Raw genomic sequence first — 21086 nt, 5'->3', positions numbered from 1 at the left:
TCGATGTGAGGTGCTATGGAATGAAGACCCTGAATCCAATACCCAATCATCAATCGGATTGTATACTGCAAGAAGTAAAGTATCATGAATTTCTTCTGCGACTACATTCACAGCATCATCCTCAGCACTTTCTTGATTCCTGTCATATCCTCTGCCCCTATTGTCAACAATCAGGGCCGATCCAGAACCCTATGACTCACCCGAGTCTCTCCTACGTATCTCTTTAGCAAGTACCATGTCACGTATGTTGTCATAATTCAGTTTCGTCTTGTCAGCTAAACTACTCACAACTATCCTCATGGCCTCCCAACTATTTGGCAACGATGCCAATAGAATCAACACTCTGATCTCATCATCAAACTCAATCTCTACAGAAGACAGTTGATTTGTGATCGTATTGAATTCAATCAAGTGTTGGGCTACAAACACACCTTTCGACATCTTCAAATTGAACAATTTCTTCATTAAGTGCACCTTATTGTTCGCAGATGGCTTTTCATACATACTTGACAAAGTCGCCATGAGATCCACCGTGGTTCTCTCCTTACTGACATTGTGTGCCACTATTCTGGACAAGGTCAGCCAAACAAACCCTAGAACCTATCGATCTAACAGGGTCTACTCAGCATCATCCATGCTCTCCGACTTTTTTCCCAACAGTGGAAGGTGGAGCCTCTTCCCATAGAGATAGTCCTCGATCTACATCTTCCAGTACCCAAAATCAGTGCCGTCGAACTTCTCGATCCTGGGTGCGATCACTTTATCTCCAACCATCATCCTTTAAATCTAACCTTGGCTCTTGGTACCAGTTGTCAAATGTTGTGCAAAACACACACACCAACATTGGCAAATAAAGTGAAAGCAACACAATTAAGCACACGACGCATAATATATGTGGTTCGGCAAATTGCCTACGTTCACAGAGTTGTAGAGATCTTATTAACCAGAGGAGTTTACAATCACTCAATCTCAACTCATACTCTCTAGGACTTTTTGCTTTCTCACACAATATGCACTCACTAGAAAATTGTTCTTTCTCAAAATATGCTTGAGGCCGTACAAAACAAGTATAATATGATATATTTATAGCAAACGGCGCTGGAAATCCTAAATTGGCAAAATTTGAGTACTTCGCTCGAGCGGCGGATCGAGCGCTCCTCGAGTGAACAACCAAATCAACATTGGCTCGAGTGGGGTGTCGAGTGGGACTCAAGCGAACTCTCGGACTTGAAGTTCACTCGAGCGGTATATCGAGTGATGTCGAGCGAACTTCGCTCCAGCGCACTGTCGAGCCAACTTTCAGCAAACACCTTTTTCAGCTCCAAAACCAGTCTCCATGTACACCCCTACACAACCAACTTCAATACTTCAGATATGAAACTGATTAAAGTTCCCTCCAGGCTTTTATACTAGTTTCCTTTACAAAGAATACAAAAACTACAACATATTGGTAGAACAACATCCTTCGACTCTTATTCTCCTAACGGCAAAACGCACCGTATCACTAATGCCTTCAACACACCGTTTAATCTTTCAAGTCGTTAATCTCGTATTCACTTAAGGACGTGCACCGTTTTGTTCACCACTTAATGACTTGAGGGATGCATCAATCACTCTCCAAGAATTAGTAGTAAAGTTGTATACCTCAACTTGGTAATGCTGCAGAGAATCGAAGTACATGATTTTAACCACCTTGAAGTCATTGGTGTTGAGATCAATACCAAAGTCGAAATCGAAAAACGTGGGGCAAAAATTAGGCGGGCGAGGAACAAACGGAAGCCTTTTTGATTCTCTGGTTGCAGGATTCCAAGGCACTATCTCCCAAGCCCGGTCTTGAGCAATATCAACACTACAATCTATTCCATTACAGGAAGCGAAGAAAAGTACTGGGTCAATATCTTCTGAGAACAATTGTGGGACGAGATGTATGTTGCCGGAAAACTCTAGGGTGTCATTAGAGTGCATGGAGAAACGTGGGGTAGTTGTTGCTCGTCAATGCTCAAGGATGACTCGACGGTAGTGATTGCGATTGTGATCAGAAATGGCGAAAGTGTGGTGCTTTGTGATGAAATGAGGGTTTTTAATGAGAGCATACTAGGCTTTATGTTAAGAACCTTCCCAGTTGATACACTACAGTCTGCTTATGATGTAAAATGCTGCAGAAACAAGTAACCAAATGTTGTAAGCTATAAGGAAATGGATGCAAAGCAAGTGTTTGATAAAAATCCTCAAAGGGAAATTGTATTTTCACGTTGGGAACATTCGAGGTATCCCTTCCTCCAAATTGTTTCTAGAGACAAGAAGATTCTAGATCATTTTCTTCTGATCTCCCCGTCTCTCCTATATCCCCCTTTCCCGTAACTAATTCTTGCCCCTTTAATAAACTTAGATACAAAGCTGGAATGGAAATAACAGTAACTAAAGTGCACTATTTGGGACAACTCTAGAAACGTTGCATTTTACACTTATGAAATAAACGACGGTTGCTAATTAAAAAAGCTAAAAGACAGCAGCTCTCCACTCCCCAAATGGTGAGTTTTGAGTCCCAATTTATTCTTTCATTTCATCCATATTCAACGGCGCCGTTTCTAGTTTAGAAGACTTCAAATCTTTTCACTTCGACTCGTTGAACTCAGAACCCCTTCCCACTTCGACTTCATCACTTCAGTTCCAACCTAGGGTTCCTAACACTTTACTCACAGACTTAAATCGTATCAACGATTTTACCGGCAGTGTTGATAGAATTTCAGTCACCACGTCTTCTGGGATATGACGGCTCAACATTCTTAATTTCACCACCGGTTGAGAGTACAAAAAAGTATTACTTATAGTGGATTTGAATTTAATTTAAAGCTTCCCATTTCTTTATAAAAATATTTGCTACCTGTAATTTAAGATTTTCTGTAAAGACGCTTTGCTGTAATGTTTTAACCCTTTTTTTTTTTTGATAAGCTGTAATGTTTTAACCCTAGACATTAAGCAATTCCATACTTGTCGTTGCGTTGTCAATCTGTGCAAAACCAATGCAATAAATGCTCATATCTGGGCAAGTTTTGTCCTTAATGTGAGTTTTAATGATAGATTTAATGCTGAAAATTTATATAAGATTATTTATTAGAGCTTTCTATATATTAATTTCTCTTTTATTTTACCGATAAATTAATAAGATGCGATTGGTTCAGATAAATAGAAATGTTCTGACTTCAACTTATCATATGAATAACTCATATCTCAACGTAAAATTTTAATACATTATTAGTCCCGTTTGGTTATCCATATGAAATAAAAGTTAAAAGTCGAATAAAATATTCTTAAAATAAATTTTTTTAATATTATGTTTATTTTAAGATTTGAAATAATTGAATTGTTTATTATATTTTATATGAAAGTTTAGAAAAATTATAATAATTAGATAAGAAGAAATAAAATGAGATAATTTGTGTTATGTAACCAAACGATCTGTAAAGTTCGACTTCGAATAACTTGCACAAGATTGATGATTAAATAATTTTGAATAATACTATTTGGTCATTTGAAACTTACCACTCAAATGACCGCTTGAAGTGGCACTACCATATGATGCCATGTGGTTTATTAAAAAAATTAAAAACAAAAACACAAAAATAATAGAGAAAACCTAGAGTTAAATCTTCCCTTTTATATTTTTAGATTCCGTTTTGTTTAGAAGATATATATATTTTTTAATTTTTTTAATAAATTATGTTGTGCTATAGATACTAAGTCAAGCGGTAAGTTTAGATGGCCAGTAGTCGTACTTCTCAATAACTTTTAATATTAGCTATCAAGTTTCATTTATCCTAATATATATATATATATATAATATGTATGATAGTGATAGTGTAGTGTGTACATATAATTTTTTTTTTTAAAGGTGTGTACATATAATTGATTATTACTTTATTAATATTATTTTTAATAGATTATTAGTCTATTAATATTCTTGAATTTAACTATATAAGCTTTAAACTTTTTATATAAATATATATGATCAACATATAAATATATATATATATATATTTTATGAATAGTACAGTCTATTCATATTCAATAGTTGAATACATGTCATGAAATGATATAAATTTAAATTTACAGTCTCTTCTGACTTGATATGTATTTAAAATTACCATTAGATAAAAGAAATAACCTTATAAACGGTCCGACTATCGATTCCCAAAAAGGCCTTCCAATAGAAACGTGTCACGTACGCTTTCCATTTTAGCTACGTTGTGACGGCACCCCAGCAGAAAACCTCTCACACTTTAGAATCTCAGATCTTAGTCCTTTTGTTCCCCCTCGCCCACCCCTCACCTCCCTCTCGGTCGCAGCTCGGCAAAACTCATAACAGAATTGCAACAACCTCTCGCCCACCCCTCGCCCACCTCTCGGCAAAACTCAGAACAAAATCGTTGTTGTTGCTTTTTTGTTGCTGTAATAACTGTGTTTGATGATGAGAAATGCTGAAAGTTTGAATGAGTCGAACTTGAGAATCCATGACATTTTTTAAGCTGATATTGTTTGACCTTCAGTCTAGTTTATTTGTTGATATAAAATTCATGCGTTTTTCAGGTTTTAGAATATGATATCCCAGAGAAACTGCTGTCAAATGAAGAAAGTGCTTTCTCTAATATGGTTCAAAGTACAGGGGCAACAAATGCTCAATACTTACATAGCTTGGTACTTAGGGTAGAAGAAGAAAACAAGTTGGCAAGAGAGAACAACCGGGTTGATAGGCAGAGGAGATGGCTTGCATCTTCCCGACGGGCTGTTGCTACCAAGTTTGTCGTTGCTGTTAGCCTTACCTCATTAAAGAATGATCTTCAACATTTGGAAGGAGGGTAGGAGATGTGTTCGTAGATTTAGCTTGAAGACTTTTCAAGAAAGGTTGAAGAAATATTGGCAGGAAAAAAAAAAAAAAGGCTCCAATTGATCTAGTGTAATAAGCTTCATGCTGGTTTGGTAGACTTGCTAATGTGTTGTAATTCTAACTGAAGGATGTTAAGGCTAAAAAGCAGCCCGACCGGTCCAAAGCAAACCTGTAGATGAAAATGACTATTATATAAAAGTTACCTTTAGAAATAACGATCAATATATAAAAGATTCATAAAATAGCAAATCTAACTATTGAGTTTTAATGTTTCAAAAAATAAAAAAACTATTGAGTTTTAAAAACTTGACCGTTAAGTTTTGAAATATGACTTTTAAATATGTAAAATATAAAAAAATATCAGAGAAATATTAAAAACATTATTTTAATGGTTTAATCAGTTATAGATAATCTAATTTGGGATATATAGGTAGGGCTGGTAATAATTTATACGACTCGTTAAACAACATGACACGAAATAATAGAATTAAAGTTGTGCATATTTAAATTTGGGTCAATCCAATTAACCCAATCTGACAGGATACTGAATGGGCTAGATATGAGTTGACTTCGGCGATTAATAAGTCAACTTATGCGACTGATTATATATAAATGTTTTTTTTAAATAAGATTATAAATTATATTTTATATAATATATATATATATATATATATGAGTCGTGTTATACAGAAGAGTAAAGGAGTAAAATATGGAAATTAAATTATAAAATTAAATATTTTTAAATGATATACAAAAATGTGAAATTTATGTCAGAATTTTTCGGTGAACCTACTATAGAGAGGAGTGCAAAGTTTGAAATTTTTGTATTTTCAAAAGAAAATCGGTATCAATATTCTGAAAAGTATAGTTACTTTTTGCATAGTTTTGATATCGATTTTCTTTTGAAAATACAAAAGATGTGATTTCAAATGAAATCATCGAGAAATGCTTCTTTTTTTTTTTCATTTCAAATTTTTTAATCCTCAATCACACTTGTTGATGTATCATATTGTTAGCACCTGCTATTTAAGTAGCTAATAAACGAAACCACTTAAATTTTTAGTATTTCTCTTTTCCAAGCCAATGCCATTTTCTTGTTGACCACATCTAGAGCTAGTTTCCATGATTTTGTCTTGCCTTCGGCTGTGGAAGGACTTTATTACACCACCATAAGGGCCCGAGGGATAGTATCATGGGGCTTAGGTCTCAGTAGCCCCAATAGGGTAGTCCATTTGGGGCCCAAAACACCTCCGGCCTGACAAAGTTCGTACCAGCTTGCTAACCGCCTAAACGCCTGCCCATTTATCTTGGGAAAGTTGGGATATTCATTAAAAATAAATATATAGCCCGAATATCCCATGGTTCAAAATTCAAATGGTTGTTCCAGATGAACAAAAGTCCTATTTAAAGAGTTCAGGTACGCTAATACGCCTCTGGGATATCTATTGATACGAACTTTGGCATCGGAGGTGTCTTCTAACCCCCCAAGCCACTTTACTCTTTGGTTGCAGGAGGTCGGGAGCGCATAGCAGTGAAATATGTCCTCAACAATTGGCGACATCTGTGAGATGTTCTATCCTAAAGATTAGTGTGCTTTTCACATGCCACCATAATTCGATCTCAGGCAACTAGAGACCAGGAGGAGACATCTCGAAACATGGAGGGAAGACTCGTAGAGATGGAAGAAGTGGTGAAGAGGGTCACCACCGAAGTATAATTGTTGCAAAAGGAGAATGAGGTTCTTAAAGCAAAGAATGGGTCATCAGGAGAAGATGCAATGCCCAGCTAGGCTGATAGAGTGGAAATGGAGGGCCACAGCGCTGGTGTAGGCAAAACACTCCAAGAGAACGAGGAGACAAAGAAGATGCACCATGATTTGCGTAGCCTGATGGACAAATATGAAGAAATGGCCAAAAAGATAGGGACCTCATCTTCAATTAATCAGCTGCTGACCAGCACCAACTTTCCATACAACGCAGAGATCATGGCGGTACCACTACCACCGAAATTCAAAGTTCCTTTGATAGAAATGTACGACGGCTCCAAGGACACAGTGGAGCATTGGAAACTTTTAAAACCCACATGACTCTTCATGGCTTCCAAGGGGATATCGCATGTAGGGTTTTTCCTCTTACATTCAAAGGAACAGCTCGGGGCTGGTTTGAATCATTACAACCAGGCTCTATCGAGAATTTTGAGGAATTGGGAAGGCAATTCATCACTCAGTTTATGTCTAGCCGGTGACGAAGATGACCAACAACATATTTGTTAACTGTAAAGCATAGAGAAGACGAGAATTTGAAGGCATATTTGGTGCGATTCAATAAGGAAAAAATGACCACTGATGACCAGGATGAGAAAATCATGTTGGCCACACTGCTAGGAGGAATCTGGCCAAGGAGTACTTTCATGGCCGAGCTAGTAAGGAAGACCCCCTCCTCCACTTTGCGGGAATTCATGAATCGGGTGGATGACCTTGTAAATGCCAAAGATACTCTGATTGCCATAACCACAGGCTAGGACAAAAAGAGGGGAGCACATTGAAGAAGGGCCCTAGGAAGAACCAGGAAAATGGTCAAAAACCAAGAAAGAACCAATATGAAGGTAGGTGAGATACTTATGTAGGGCGATACAGTAGAAATGATGTACATTATTCAAGTGTAAAAAACCATGACAAAACAAAAGAAACAAGGCGTGAGGAGGATTGCGGGTGACAGACTCAAAGGTATTGTATGTACCACAAGGTGAATGGTCATCAAACCGAGGATTGTCACACACTCAAACAAAAAATTGAGGAGATGAAGGATAATGGGGAGTTGGAGCGCATTGTCGCTGAAAACGCTTCTCCACCACGGCGTTTAGACGATTGGAAGCAGGGGCGTAAACCTAGACGGAGCGAGAGCTCAAGGAGGAGAGAATCATCTAAAAGAACAAGGAGATCGCAAGAACTAGGAAACCACGGACCTAGACAAGAAACGAATCGAAGAAACCCAACTTTGGGGGAGATCCGTACCATTGCTGGAGGTTACGCAGGAGGAGGACCGACCTCGTCGGGAAGGAAAGCCATTGTGAGATGGGCGAGATATGGAGAAATATACAGCGTGGAAAGGCCCATGAAGTAGGCGCGAGTACATAACTCTCCCCCAATCGTTTTTTATGATAATGATTCTAGGGGAGTGGTATACCCACATGATGATGCGTTGGTAGTGACAATGCTGATAGCAAATTACACAATACGGAGGATATTTATAGATAATGGTAGCTCAGCATACATCCTGTTCTGGGACACTTTCACGAGGATGAGGTTGAGCATGGATCAGCTTCGCCCAGCACCGACTACATTAAAGAGGTTTACAAGAGATACAGTTCAGCCCATGGGGTCTATTACGCTACCTGTGTCAGTGGGAGCTGACCCTTACCTCACCACCACCATGATTGATTTCTAGTGGTAAAGACACCGTCCGCCTATAATGCCATTATAGGCCGACCATTGTTGAATGCCTTAATGGCAATCACATCAACTTATCATCTGAAGATGAAGTTCCCCACGAAAGCAGGAATTGACGAGATACGTGGCAAGCAAGTACTCTTCCCGGGAGTGTTATGTGTAGGAGCTGAAAAAACGAGAGCAAGATTTGAAAGCTGTAGAGTCACAGGAATGCAACGGTGGAAACCTCCCACCCCTACCACCTGAAGTTTTCATAACAAAGGCAGAAACAAGGGACAAGGAAACACTGAGACAAGGAGAGGTCGACGAGCCACTGGAACTCATCCCCTTTGATCCAACCCAGCCGAACAACCACATGAGGATTGGAACGACGATGGCGAATGAGTAAAGGGACCGGCTAATCCAACTCCTCTTTGAACACAAAGACATCTTTGCATGGAATCATCAGGATATGCCAGGGATAAACAAAGAAGTTATAGAGCACCAATTGAACGTAAACCCAAACGCAAGGCTTGTGAAACAGAAGAAGATAAATTTCAGCACTGAGAAGTATAAGGAGATGGTAGAGGAGGTGAATCGACTTTTAGCAGCGGGATTATCAGAGAAACCCAATACCCTGATTGGTTGTCAAACGTTGTATTAGTGAAGAAGTCCAATGACAAGTAGCGAATGTGCATAGACTTCACAGACCTCAAAAAAGCCTGCCCAAAGGACAACTTCCCTCTTCCTTGGATAGACTTGATAGTCAACGCCATGGTAGGTCACAAGGTGTTGAGTTTCATGGATGCATACTTTGGATATAATCAAATTAAGATGAGTTAGTCAGACCAGGACAAGACGGCTTTCATAACTGATTGGGGCTTGTACTATTACACAGTCATGCCCCGGGCTGAAGAATGCAAGAGCAACTTACCAGAGGCTGGCGAACAAGATGATCAAGAGTCAAATTGGCCAAAACATGGAAATGTATGTGAATGACCTTTCGGTAAAGAGCATGGAGTTTGGGCAACACATGGAAGATTTAAGGGAAGCTTTCGGGGTACAATGTCAATACAGGATGAAGCTCAACCCAACCAAGTGTCCATTCGGGATGCAATCGGGTAAGTTCTTGGGCTTTATGGTGTCCGAGAGGGGTATCAAACCAAATCCCGAGAAGCTCAGGGCGATTATTGAGATGAATTCGCCCACGACTTTTAATGAGGTCCAAAAGTTGGCAGGGAAGATAACGACCCTCAACAGGTTCGTGTCCCGATCATCGGATGCACGATGTGAGTAAGCGTTTACACATCTAAAAGAGTACTTGACCCACCCGCCGCTACTTAGTCAAACCAAGCAGGGGGAGCCTTTATCATTGTATCTAGCCGCCACCCCAGACTCTGTTTCAGCTAAAGAAGCAAAAGCTGGTGTATTATGTCAACAAATCTTTGAGGGGGGCTAAGAGGAGATACCCGAAGATAGAGCTAATCGCTTTCGCCTAAGTAAACAACAGGCGATAGCAGAACAATCAAGACAGATGGAGATGTTTGAGCATCTTTGCACTCATGTGATGGATGCGGATGCTCGAGGAAGGCTTCATTTTCGACGAGCATTACCACATGATGAACGACAACCGTGGAGTAGCTCAAAGGAAGTAGAAAGAAGAAATTGGCACAATTTCGATCCAAAAGCATAATCGAGTCACGTAGCAGAAGAACGAGCAAGTCGGTTTGTACCCTTCGAGACCTTAGATACGTCTGCGGATCGTATTTGTTTCCATGAAGAAAGTCAACTAATCGAGGACACGGAGCTTGAGATAGAGCATAGGTTAAACGAAATGCGAGTCAATATGTATTTTGATCACAATTTGGAAGCTATATTTTACTTTTCACAGGATTCCATGACTGTGGAGGTAGATGAAATGCCCTCATCCTCAACATCGTCTGAGAAGTCTATGGCCGCTTATGAAAGAGGTAGTAGCTTGGTATTCTTCTTATGAGTGTTTTGATTAATGGTTGCGGTGCCGATTTCGGGGACAAAATCTTTTTCTAAGGAGGGGAGGATGTGATGACCCGAGTTTTGTCTAGGCTTGGCTCTTAGAATTTGTTCTAGGTTGCCATGGCATTTTAGGAGCCTTAGTTACTTTGGAAGGCCTTAGAACTTTTGATGTGGTAACTTGAGCCCAAGAGGAGAGTGGCCCTAGTTTTACTTTGTAATTTCGGCCCTATTTAGAAACCCAGGTCCAATGGTTTAGGCCCATGACCCAACTCTAAGTCACTAGTGCCATGTGTCATGAGAATGTTACACCTTGAATCTAGTCTTGCTAGTGGGTTAAGGGGGAACGAGAGGTGTAGGAAAACACCAAGAATGGCTTGCACACCTAGCCCATTATTTTGTCCAGAATTCGAGTTCCAATGTAGATTTCTTGGAAAGAGAAGTCCAGGGAAGTGAAATGGAGCTTTTCTAGAAGTTTTGCATAGGAGACTGAAGGGAGGCACACAAGATTTTGAATTTAGTCAGCTTTTTCCAAGTGTCAAGCATGCACTAAGATTCTAGAAGATTATGTGAAGTGACTTTTGTATCAAGGACAAGTTTGCCCTTAGGGTTTTGGCTAGCACACTCTCAAGCATCCCATTCACTTTCCACTTGTCACTTAGTGTATTTTGGACCAATGGTACATGAAATGTCACCTAGGGAAGGATTACTTGGAAGATGAAGCAACATTTTGGGAAAGGAAGATGGAGAGGACGGCTAGGGCTATGGCACACGCCCAATATCACTTGTCATCCATGCCAAATGTTACATGTTGGGAAAAAAAAGGCATGTATTGTTTTACCAAGTTACCCTTGAAAAAATATTTACTTGTTTAAGGAAAGAAAGGACATAAAGGGGAGAGAAGGAATTTCGGCCAAGGAGGAGAAACCCTACACGCCACCCTCTAAAATGTCCCTTCCTAATGCAATCCAAGTGGGAAACTCCAAGAGGCATTTCGACAAAAGGGAAAGGGGGAAGAAGAAACCTTCCCACTTGTCATCCATGCAAGGATTTTGGATGTAACCAAGGAGGGAAGTGAATGGTCTCCTATAAAAAGGAAAGGGTTCACGCCAAGGGGCTTTTCCCTTGCCATTTTTCAGAATTGCATGAGCTCTCACTCTTTCCCCACATTTCTCTCATGTTCATTTGAAAGTTCCTTCACTTTTTTGTATTTTCTTTCCAACCAAACAAGGAGGATCCTTGTAAGAGAAGGGATTTCGGCACCACCAAGGATTAGCAAGGTAAGGATCAATTTCCTCTAAGTCCTGCACACACATGTCATTTCTCAATCCGAAAATGAGATTCAAATCTCATTAGATTTTGAGAAAGATAGAACACACACACTTTCTAACGTTTTCTTGGAAAAAATGACTTAGGATTTTTAAGAAAACCCTTGAAGCAGATTAGTAAAGGGGGAGTTCATCCTCCATGTTTTCGACCACCACATATATCTTTGCTTACTTTAGGTTTTGTTTTATTTCGTGAGTGAAATGACGGGGTTTAAACCCAAAAACCTTAGAAGCCGAATGGTTTAAGACCAAGTGATGCCCTAGATATCCATACACACACTCAAGAACATGAGGTAGGGTTTTAGATACTCTCTCTAATATAGTATGTTCTGATTCACAACTTGTTAGTATTTCTTTACATGAATTTTTGTAAGTATACACTCAACTTAATCTTGGCTAATGCTTGTATATATTTGTGTAAATCATTTCATCGTTGTGTTTGCTTTGTTTGCTATCTCTTGATTGTTTGTTTGAATATGCTAATATGATCTTGAGTAACTCTGTGGAAGGAATTATATGTTTTGGACTTGTAATGAAAATGCCATGAAATACTCCTATAAGTTTCGGTTTTCACTTGATTAAGGTTGATGGTTTATGCAATATGATGTTTTGGTTCGCATATGTCTTGGAAGTTTTGGACCTTGGTCAAAAACCTATGATTTCATGTTTTGTTTCACTATGCCTTGATTTCTATAATATATGCTTGAGGTTTGGAACATGTTTAAGTGATGAATTTTCATGTTTTTGTATCTATGAGTTTCGGCCTAAGCAAGTTCCCATGGTTCCATGTATATATTTTGATATCCCTTATGGTTTATGTTATCATGCTATGAAATGAACATATTATGCTTGGTTATTTCATGCATGGCATTTCATATGTCATATGTCAAGTATAAGTAAGCATGTCATAAGTCTCATGTTACATGCATTTGAGGAAAAAGTGTTTTCAAAGAAGTGTTTTCAAAAAGTGTTTCCAAAGAAAATGTTTTCAAGGAAAAAGTTTATAAGTTTTATCACGACCCCAAGTGCTAGGGCGGGGGAATGTCCTAGTGGAACTCTTCTGTCCACTCTGTAGTATTTAAGAATGGAGTGGTAACCCCTGGGTCGACAAAGTACCGTCGACGAGTCTCGAATGGATTCTTTTCAATGGATACCGGAGCGAGGAAGCGCCTAACGCTAGTGGGTGCATAAGGCATGTAACCTGACGAAGTAAGGTCGAGTTAATATGAATCTCTGTTTATGACGTATTCATCATGGTGCACGGACTGTTGATGATGCAGTAACTAGCAAGAACATACGGTGCTAAGAAGAACCATGTTGTATCCACCCTCTGAACAAGAATATGAGCCTAAGTGCTAAGGATCACTCGATGCAAATATTGTGATGTGTTATGTTATGATAAGGCAAGTTCTGAATGAGTTCACGTGAACAAGAAAAAGTTAAGAAGTTTTTATGAAAAGCTTAAGTCTCTGTTACAAGTCTTTTGAAAATAGTCAAGTGCAGAAGTCAAATTCTGGTCAAAGGCATAAGTCAAGTACATGTCCATGCATGCATTTCATAATATACCTTTTGTATGCTTGTGTTAACTGTGGTATGTTGTGTGATTACTTGTTGAGATTTCTTGAAATCACATTGTGGTAGTTTCCACTACCATTCTATAACCGGAATGATAGAAGTTGTGACAGATTTAGTAAACGACGACCATGACCAAGAGGAAGAGAATGGCACCTCCTCCTCTAGAGAGGATTGTGCCTAAGATAGTTGTGAATTGGCCCGAGCCCTCCATCCTGGAGCAACTCGAGGCCATTAACTGGGAGATTACTGGTACACTTGAATTCATTGTGGAGTACAAGCGATGTAACAACCGGGACAAGGACAAGGCTTTGGAAAAACGTGTGAAGCCCGAATCTTTTTGAAGAATATGGGAGCTTAAGTTATTTTGAAAAAAAAAAAAAGAAGAGAAAAGGAAAACAGTACTTAAGGCAAACTTATGTGGAACTATGTTTTTTGAGGAGATCCCTTGTTTTGGGAGTTTTAAACTATGCTTTATGATTTTGGGATATTACACATTTATGGCTCATGTTTACGTTTGGACAATGTTTGGGATATAAATTAGTATGGTGCCATATATTTTGCAATTGCTTATCGCGTTGCTTAGTTTATTTGACTTTTACTATTTTTTTCCACTGCTATGTTATTACATATTGCTAGTGTACTTAGGTGCATAGTATTTATCTGTCATGTACGAGGGGTGTGTAGCCTTGTGTTACATGTCTCGTCGTTTCAGTCACCGTTCAATCCCAAATGGGGGTTGGGGGTGCTACATGTGCAAGGTGTGGAGCTTATGTCTAGAATTTTTCTTTGCAGAAACCCATAGGGGTGGAAAAATGGTGCCAACCCTCTTCAAAAAGAGTACAATTAGAGAGTACATGATTAGAACTGTTCACAGACCATCCATGCAATTGTTACACTTAGAAGCCAAATAAATACAACAATGTTGGATCTTGTCATCAAAAGTAATACCTTTGTTGCATGGTTTTGGTTAGAATATTACTATATTTACGATAGAATATATTCATAATATTTTAACATATGTATGATAATATGACATATTCTCTAACATAGTTAGTTTATTGTATAAATGAATTATTATCAAACAGCATATTTGACTTATTGTAATTTCCTTCTTTCTACGCCTCATTCATCTATAAATAAGGTCTTATATTTAGGGCTGAACATTTAAGTTGTGATTCCCGACCCGACCCGACCAGACCCGAATTAACCGACCTGAAACACAAAACGAGTAAATGCTTCCATGTCCTTTTTGTTCCGTTTAAAATGGTTTGGTATGGGGTAATTCCCCGATACCCGCAATACAATTTGGCGATGGGGAGTGGGGGCTCCACCACCTCCTGTTCTTCTTTTACTTTTTTTTTTTAAGGGGCCCTCTGCCATACACAACTATCATTTATTTATGGGCCACATCACAGCTTTTATTTACTTTTTGTTCATTTTATTTTCTGCAATTTTTTTTTCTTTTTAAGTATTATTGAAACTCGACAACTATTCCATTGCCCCAAGGAATTTAATAAACCTAACGTTTTGCTTAGAAAAAAAAATAATAATGATCTCATTTCAGTAGTCATATTTCATTCTTATATTAGAGTAATAATATCCATAAAACTTTTTATATAACTATATTTTAAATTGAAGATATTTTTATAAATTAATTTTATTTTTATAAATTTGAATTTAATTTAAAATATAATTGTGTAAATAATTTTAAATAATTATTTTAATTACATTGAAATTTACAAACAAACAGATTCTGCAAACTAATGCACGATCACAACCTCTTATATAAAATCACAAAAGAGCATTGAAAGAGACTATTTCAAATTTTTGTATAGAATAGTAATCAAATTTTTCTAGTGTATATATAGATCATTTAAAAAAAAAAAAAAACAAATTGGGTCTGGTCGGAATACCCATTTCTTCCAAACGGAATGCCCCTAGGTCAGGTCGGTTGGGTAGGAATGTTAGTTTTTAGACCAGGTCGGGTCGGGTGAACAGTCTTGCTTGTATTGTATAGTTTGACACATAAAATACAAGTTATTGTCTATCAGTCTCATTTCAACTTGTATTCATGACATTAGGCAACTAATTTTCTAATGTCTTTTGCCGTATTTTTTTCCAATTCGTGATACAAACGGGCCCTAAGAGCACTGATATGGGTCTAGACTAGTCAAAATTTGGTTAGGTAGCTCAAAAGTGGGTTGCATTGGACTAGGCAAACATCCAAAACTCCACTTTTAAACTACAGTAAATCTATATCTTTCTTCAAATTTGACTAGTCACTGTTTATCTCCAAATTATTATTTCACTCTATAATTATTCCAAACCCGTAAGCACCATAGTCCTCCATGGTTGGAAAACAATAAATTTAAGTAAAAATAAATTATTAATTAATATATGGGGTGTATTTACAAAATATAAAAAAATATTATTAAAATATAATATTATATTATTATTTTGGCTTTAGAATGGCTTGTCCAATGTGGATTACCCTTTCCAAAAGTTTTGGCTATAGCCAAAACCTCAAATTTTAGTCAAAATTTAGACTTAGGCCATTGCCAATGCTCTGAGACCTCTTATAGTTTTTCTAAAGATTGTGGGGCCTACCAAAAGACTTTGTCTCTAGCAATATATCATCCGCATCTATCGTTTGACTCTGCCTTGATCCATTTTTTTTCTTCTAAATTTTCAAATTTTAACTAGTTTTTATTTATAAAAAATTTCAATAGTAAAAAAAGTAAAAATAAAGGGTTGTTTGGGAAGTTAGATGAGATGTCAAAATTTATCATAATTTTATTATCAAACATCACTTAAACATAAAACACATTTCAATTTCAAATTTTAAACTTTTTTATCTAAACATTATCTAATCATTACAACTTTATCAAATTAAAATTAAAATTTAACTTTATAATATTTTTATATGATCTTTTCTTATCCATTTTCTAAAACTCAATAAAATATCTTAACTTAAACAATTTCATTACTATTCGTAGAATTTTCATCACATCTCATTACACAAACATGCCCTAAATCTGTCAAGCATTAGGTACAACAGGGCTGAATCTGGTTCCTCGTATAAAGCAAGCATTAGTTACAACGGGGGCTGAATCTGGTTCCCGATATAAAGTATATATACTCCTTAACAAAGTGGGAGAAAGAATGACCTAAATCGGTCAAGCATTAGGTACAAAGGGGCTAAATCTCATTCCCTGTATAAAGTATGTATATATATATATATATCTATATATATATATATATATTATTTAACAAAGCGGGAGGAAGCATGCCTTAAATCCGTCAAGCATTAGGTAGGGTTGACAATTAATGTCGTCGATGCAGCTTCGTCCAAAACTGACGCCACACCGACAACTTTTTAAGATATTTAGAATCGGCCGGAGCAAACTAGCAACCTTAGTGTTGACGTGATTTTGACTGATTCTTCGATTTGCTTTCGGTGGTGCTATGAAGGAGGAGGGGAGCTGAGGGCTATGCTGTTGGTGGTGCCAATTCTAAACTCTGAAAGAAGAAGTAGAGGGAAGAAAAAGAAGAAGAAGGGGGGGGTTATTAATCCCAAGTCGAAACAACACCGTTTCACATAATTGTTTTTTATAAACTTCAAAACTAAAACGATGTCATTTCACTTACCGTTTTATATACGTATAATAATAATATATATATATATAATCAGCCGGTTCGGCGGTTTGATATTGGTTCAAATCGGAACCTAATCAGCCGACATCAGTTTGAGTTATTTCTATCGCTGATTTTGGCCGGTTCCGTATTCTGGTGGCCGGTTCGCTTTGGTGAAGGCCAGTTTCTCAGTTTTTGTATAGCCCTATCATTAGGTACAACTATGATTGAATCTTGCTCACCATATAAAGATATATATTCCTTAACAAATTAGGAGAAAGCATTCCCTATATCAGTCAAGCTTTGGGTACAACTTGGGCTGAATCTCATTTTCCGTATATAATATATATATATTTCTTATTGTTGAGTCATGCGGTATAAAGGTCGTGTAAACACTCAGATCCTTTAGAGAAAAGAGAAAAAAAAACATTGAAGAATCTAACATGCATCCAATCAACAAAGAAGATAGATACATGCATTCTCTCTAATAAGACTCCCCATTTGGTTACGCAGTTCAGATGAGATGAAATGCGATGAGATATTTTGAATAGTAAAATATTTTTGAGTTAAGATAAGATGAGATGGTTTGTAAAAAAATGTGTGAGAGATGAGATATATTGTAAAAATGAGTGTGTTTGGATAGTGAGATGAGATTGTTTTAACTTTTTGGGGATTTGATAAAGTGGTGGGGACAACCAATTATTAGAAAGTAAATTTAATATTGGATGGAAAATATAATGACTATATATATATATATATATATATTTAAGAAGAGGACAGTACTCCAATTTTATTAAATGCCCTCACTTGTGACAGAAGAAAGCCATGGTTACAATTAGACACCTAGGAGATACAAATAATCATAAAAGGCAAAAATCCAAGCATCAAAAATCTAAAACACCCAACCAAAATGCAAAATACTAATGAATTTCAGGGTAAACACAAAAACCAAATCTATACAAAGGAGAGAACGAACCCTAGACAAAAATAGATAAAAACCCTGCAAGAAAAAGGCATATGCAATTAAGAGTAACAAAGCAAATAAACCAAAAGCATCTTACCAGGAAGAACACTATGAGATCTGTAAGTAAGGAAGATCAATTATGTCCATACGAAGAAGACCTCTTAACTTTCTGGGCAACATATATCACTATTATCAGACCAATCCGAATTTAAACCATCAGCTCCCCGCTTGGCAAGAAAATCAGCCACAATATTTCCTTCATGAAAAACATGACTCATTCTATACTCCATGCAAGCAAAATAAACATGTAATTCTTCCCAAAAATCCTCTAAATAGCAGATATTACAATCACCCATAGGCCTCGTTTATTTTCACAATTCCTCTCAACTCATCTCATCTCATCTAATCATTACAACTTTTTCAAATTTTCACACAAAATAAAATAAACAATTCAACTATTGAAATCCAAAAATAAAAATAATATTAAAAAATATATTCTAATAATATTTTATTCAACTTTTAACTTTAATCTCAACTCATCTCATCTCATATGCGAAAACAAATGAGGCCTTAGTAATCTAATTAACAAAAATTTGAGAATCAGTTTCAATCTATACCTGAGAGAAGCCAAGCTGATAGCACCTTCGAACCCCTTCCAACAAACTTCTCATTTCAGAAAATTGTTTGAACCCTGGCCCAAAAACACAGAATAAGTTGCATGTAACCTACCACAGTCATTACGAATAATACCCCTTGCTCCTGCCGGGCCAGGATTTCTAAAACTACTTTCATCAGAATTAAGTTTCACCCAACCCTGTGAGGCCGAGTGCACCTCACCACACGAACCTTCTTAGGTTTAGGTAATAAGACCGGAATATCTAGTCTATTTAAAATAGAAACATCTTGGGTTGAGATCCTAGAAACTTTCATGATCAAGTGCATATGAGGTCAAGGCAACTTTGGATCAAATGGCCCCAACAAAATCTCCTGGACCTGATGGAATGGCGCCTGTCTTCTTTCAACAATATTGGCATATTGTGGGTAATGAGGTTACAAATGGAGTGTTGTCCTCCCTTAGAACTGGTACTCTTCCTTCCTCTCTGAATCATACTTTTATAGTTTTGATTCCAAAGAAGAATAAGCCTAGGAAAATTTCTGAGTTTAGGCCTATTAGTTTATATAATGTTTTGTATAAATTAGTGGCTAAAGTTCTTGCAAATAGGCTTAAGAGTGTGCTTGATGTAATTGTCTCAAAAACTCAATGTACTTTTGTACCGGGAAGGATCATTACTGATAATATTCTAGTGGCATATAAGGTGATGCATTTGCTGAGAAATAAGAGACAAGGCAAGAATGGTTCTATGTCCATGAAGTTGGAAATTAGCAAAGCTTATGACCGTGTTGAATGGCCATATTTACAAGCGGTTATGGAGGCAATGGGATTTAATGCTCGATGGATCCATCTCATTATGATGTGTATCAAAACTGTTTCATTTTCAGTTTTGATTAATGGTGAGCCAAAAGGTCCATTTGCTCCTTCTAGAGGTTTGAGACAATGTGATCCTCTTTCCCCTTACTTATTCTTTCTATGTACTGAATGTTAGATTTCATTGATCAAACATGTCGAGAGAAGAGGAGAAATTTCAGCTGTGAAGATTTGTAAAGGTGCTCCGAAGATCTCTCATCTACTTTTTGTTGATGATTGTATTTTATTTTGTAAGGCTAATATGCAAGAAAATCAGAAAATTCAGTCCATTCTCAACTGCTACGAAGCATCTTCTGGTCAAATGATAAATAGAAGCAAAACAAGCCTTATGTTCAGTTCAAATGTGCAACCACCAACTAAGGATGCAATTCTGGAATTTTGGGGAGTGAAACAAAGTCAGGAGTATGAAAAGTATTTAGGACTCCCATCATTTGGTTGGAGGTCTAAATCTAGAGCTTTTTCTAAAATAAAGCATCGAGTGTGGAGAAAGTTGCAAGGATGGAAAGAAAATGTACTCTCGGCTGGTGGAAAGGAAGTTTTGATTAAAGCTGTAGCCCAAGCTATTCCTACCTATTCTATGAGCTGTTTCAAGCTTCCCTCTTCCTTGTGTCATGATCTTGAACAAATGATGGCAAAATTCTGGTGGGGGACAGAAAAATGAAGAGAAGAAAATTCATTAGAAGAGTTGGCCAAAGATGTGTGCAACAAAAAAGGAAGGTGGGATGGGATTCAAGGATTTGAGGATCTTTAATGATGCTCTTTTGGCCAAGCATGGATGGTGAATAATGTCAAATACAGATTCATTGCTACATAGTTTGTTTAAGGCTAAATATTTTCCATAGAACCATTTTCTAGATGCTAGTTTGGGAAGCAATCTTTCCTACGTATGGAGAGGAATTTGGGGCACAATTTCAAAGCTGAATGATGGGTACAGATGGAGAATTGGTTTGGGGAACACAGTGAAAGTATGGACTGATGTATGGGTACCAGGGTTTAAAAGGATTGCTGATATGAACTCTATGTCTATTATAGGTGCAAAGGAAGCTACTGTGAATTCATTATTTGTCCCTGAGTAGACAGAATGGGATGTTAACAAAATTACAACCATGTTCCCTCTTGCAGTGGCACTACATATCATTAAGATTGTGCTTAGTCAAGGAAATTCAGATGTGATTTGTTGGACGCTTGAAGCTCATGGGAGATACACAGTCAAGAGTGGCTATAGACTTTTCAGATCAGCAAATATGGTGACACAAAGTGGTGAAGCATCAAATATTGCTCTTATCAGGAAATTGCAGAAATCTATCTGGGCTACAAAACTCCCTTCTAAAGTAAGAGTGTTTGCATGGAAGGCTGTCAAAGGAGTATTAGCTACTAAGCATAACCTTTGGAAGAAACATGTTAATATTGCAGAAAATTATGTTTTCCGTGATGATAGTAGAGAAGATACCTTGCATGTATTACTCTCCTGCCCATCAATTAGAGAAGTTTGGATTAAAAACTTCCCAAAGCAGTTACAGATTAATGAGTCCAGCTTTTTTATTGATGTTGCTCTTAAACTGCTACATTATAATTGTGTCGAGTTACTGGAGTTGTTCTTTTTAATATGTTGGAGCTGCTGGTATAGAAGAAACATGAAGATTTTTGAGGAAAAAGATGTACATGTTGATGCTGTGTTGGGAAGTGCCTTGGCTATGCAGAAAGGCTTTCGTGAATTGAGGAACAATCCTCTATCTGTAATTAGGCATCATTACAGATGGAAATTCCCACCACCTAGCACTTTCAAATTGAATATA

The 21086-nt window shown here is 37.3% G+C and overlaps 1 pseudogene; it reads right to left on the bottom strand.

Moving 5' to 3' along the window:
- Positions 1 to 21086, bottom strand: part of LOC121262086 — a 104415-nt pseudogene that overhangs the window by 4632 nt on the left and 78697 nt on the right.

This window comes from Juglans microcarpa x Juglans regia, chromosome 4S, assembly GCF_004785595.1.
Source record: "Juglans microcarpa x Juglans regia isolate MS1-56 chromosome 4S, Jm3101_v1.0, whole genome shotgun sequence".
NCBI classification, from domain to species: domain Eukaryota; kingdom Viridiplantae; phylum Streptophyta; class Magnoliopsida; order Fagales; family Juglandaceae; genus Juglans; species Juglans microcarpa x Juglans regia.
The sequence above is the reverse complement of the archived record's forward strand: the minus strand, read 5'-3'. Positions and strand labels throughout refer to the sequence as shown.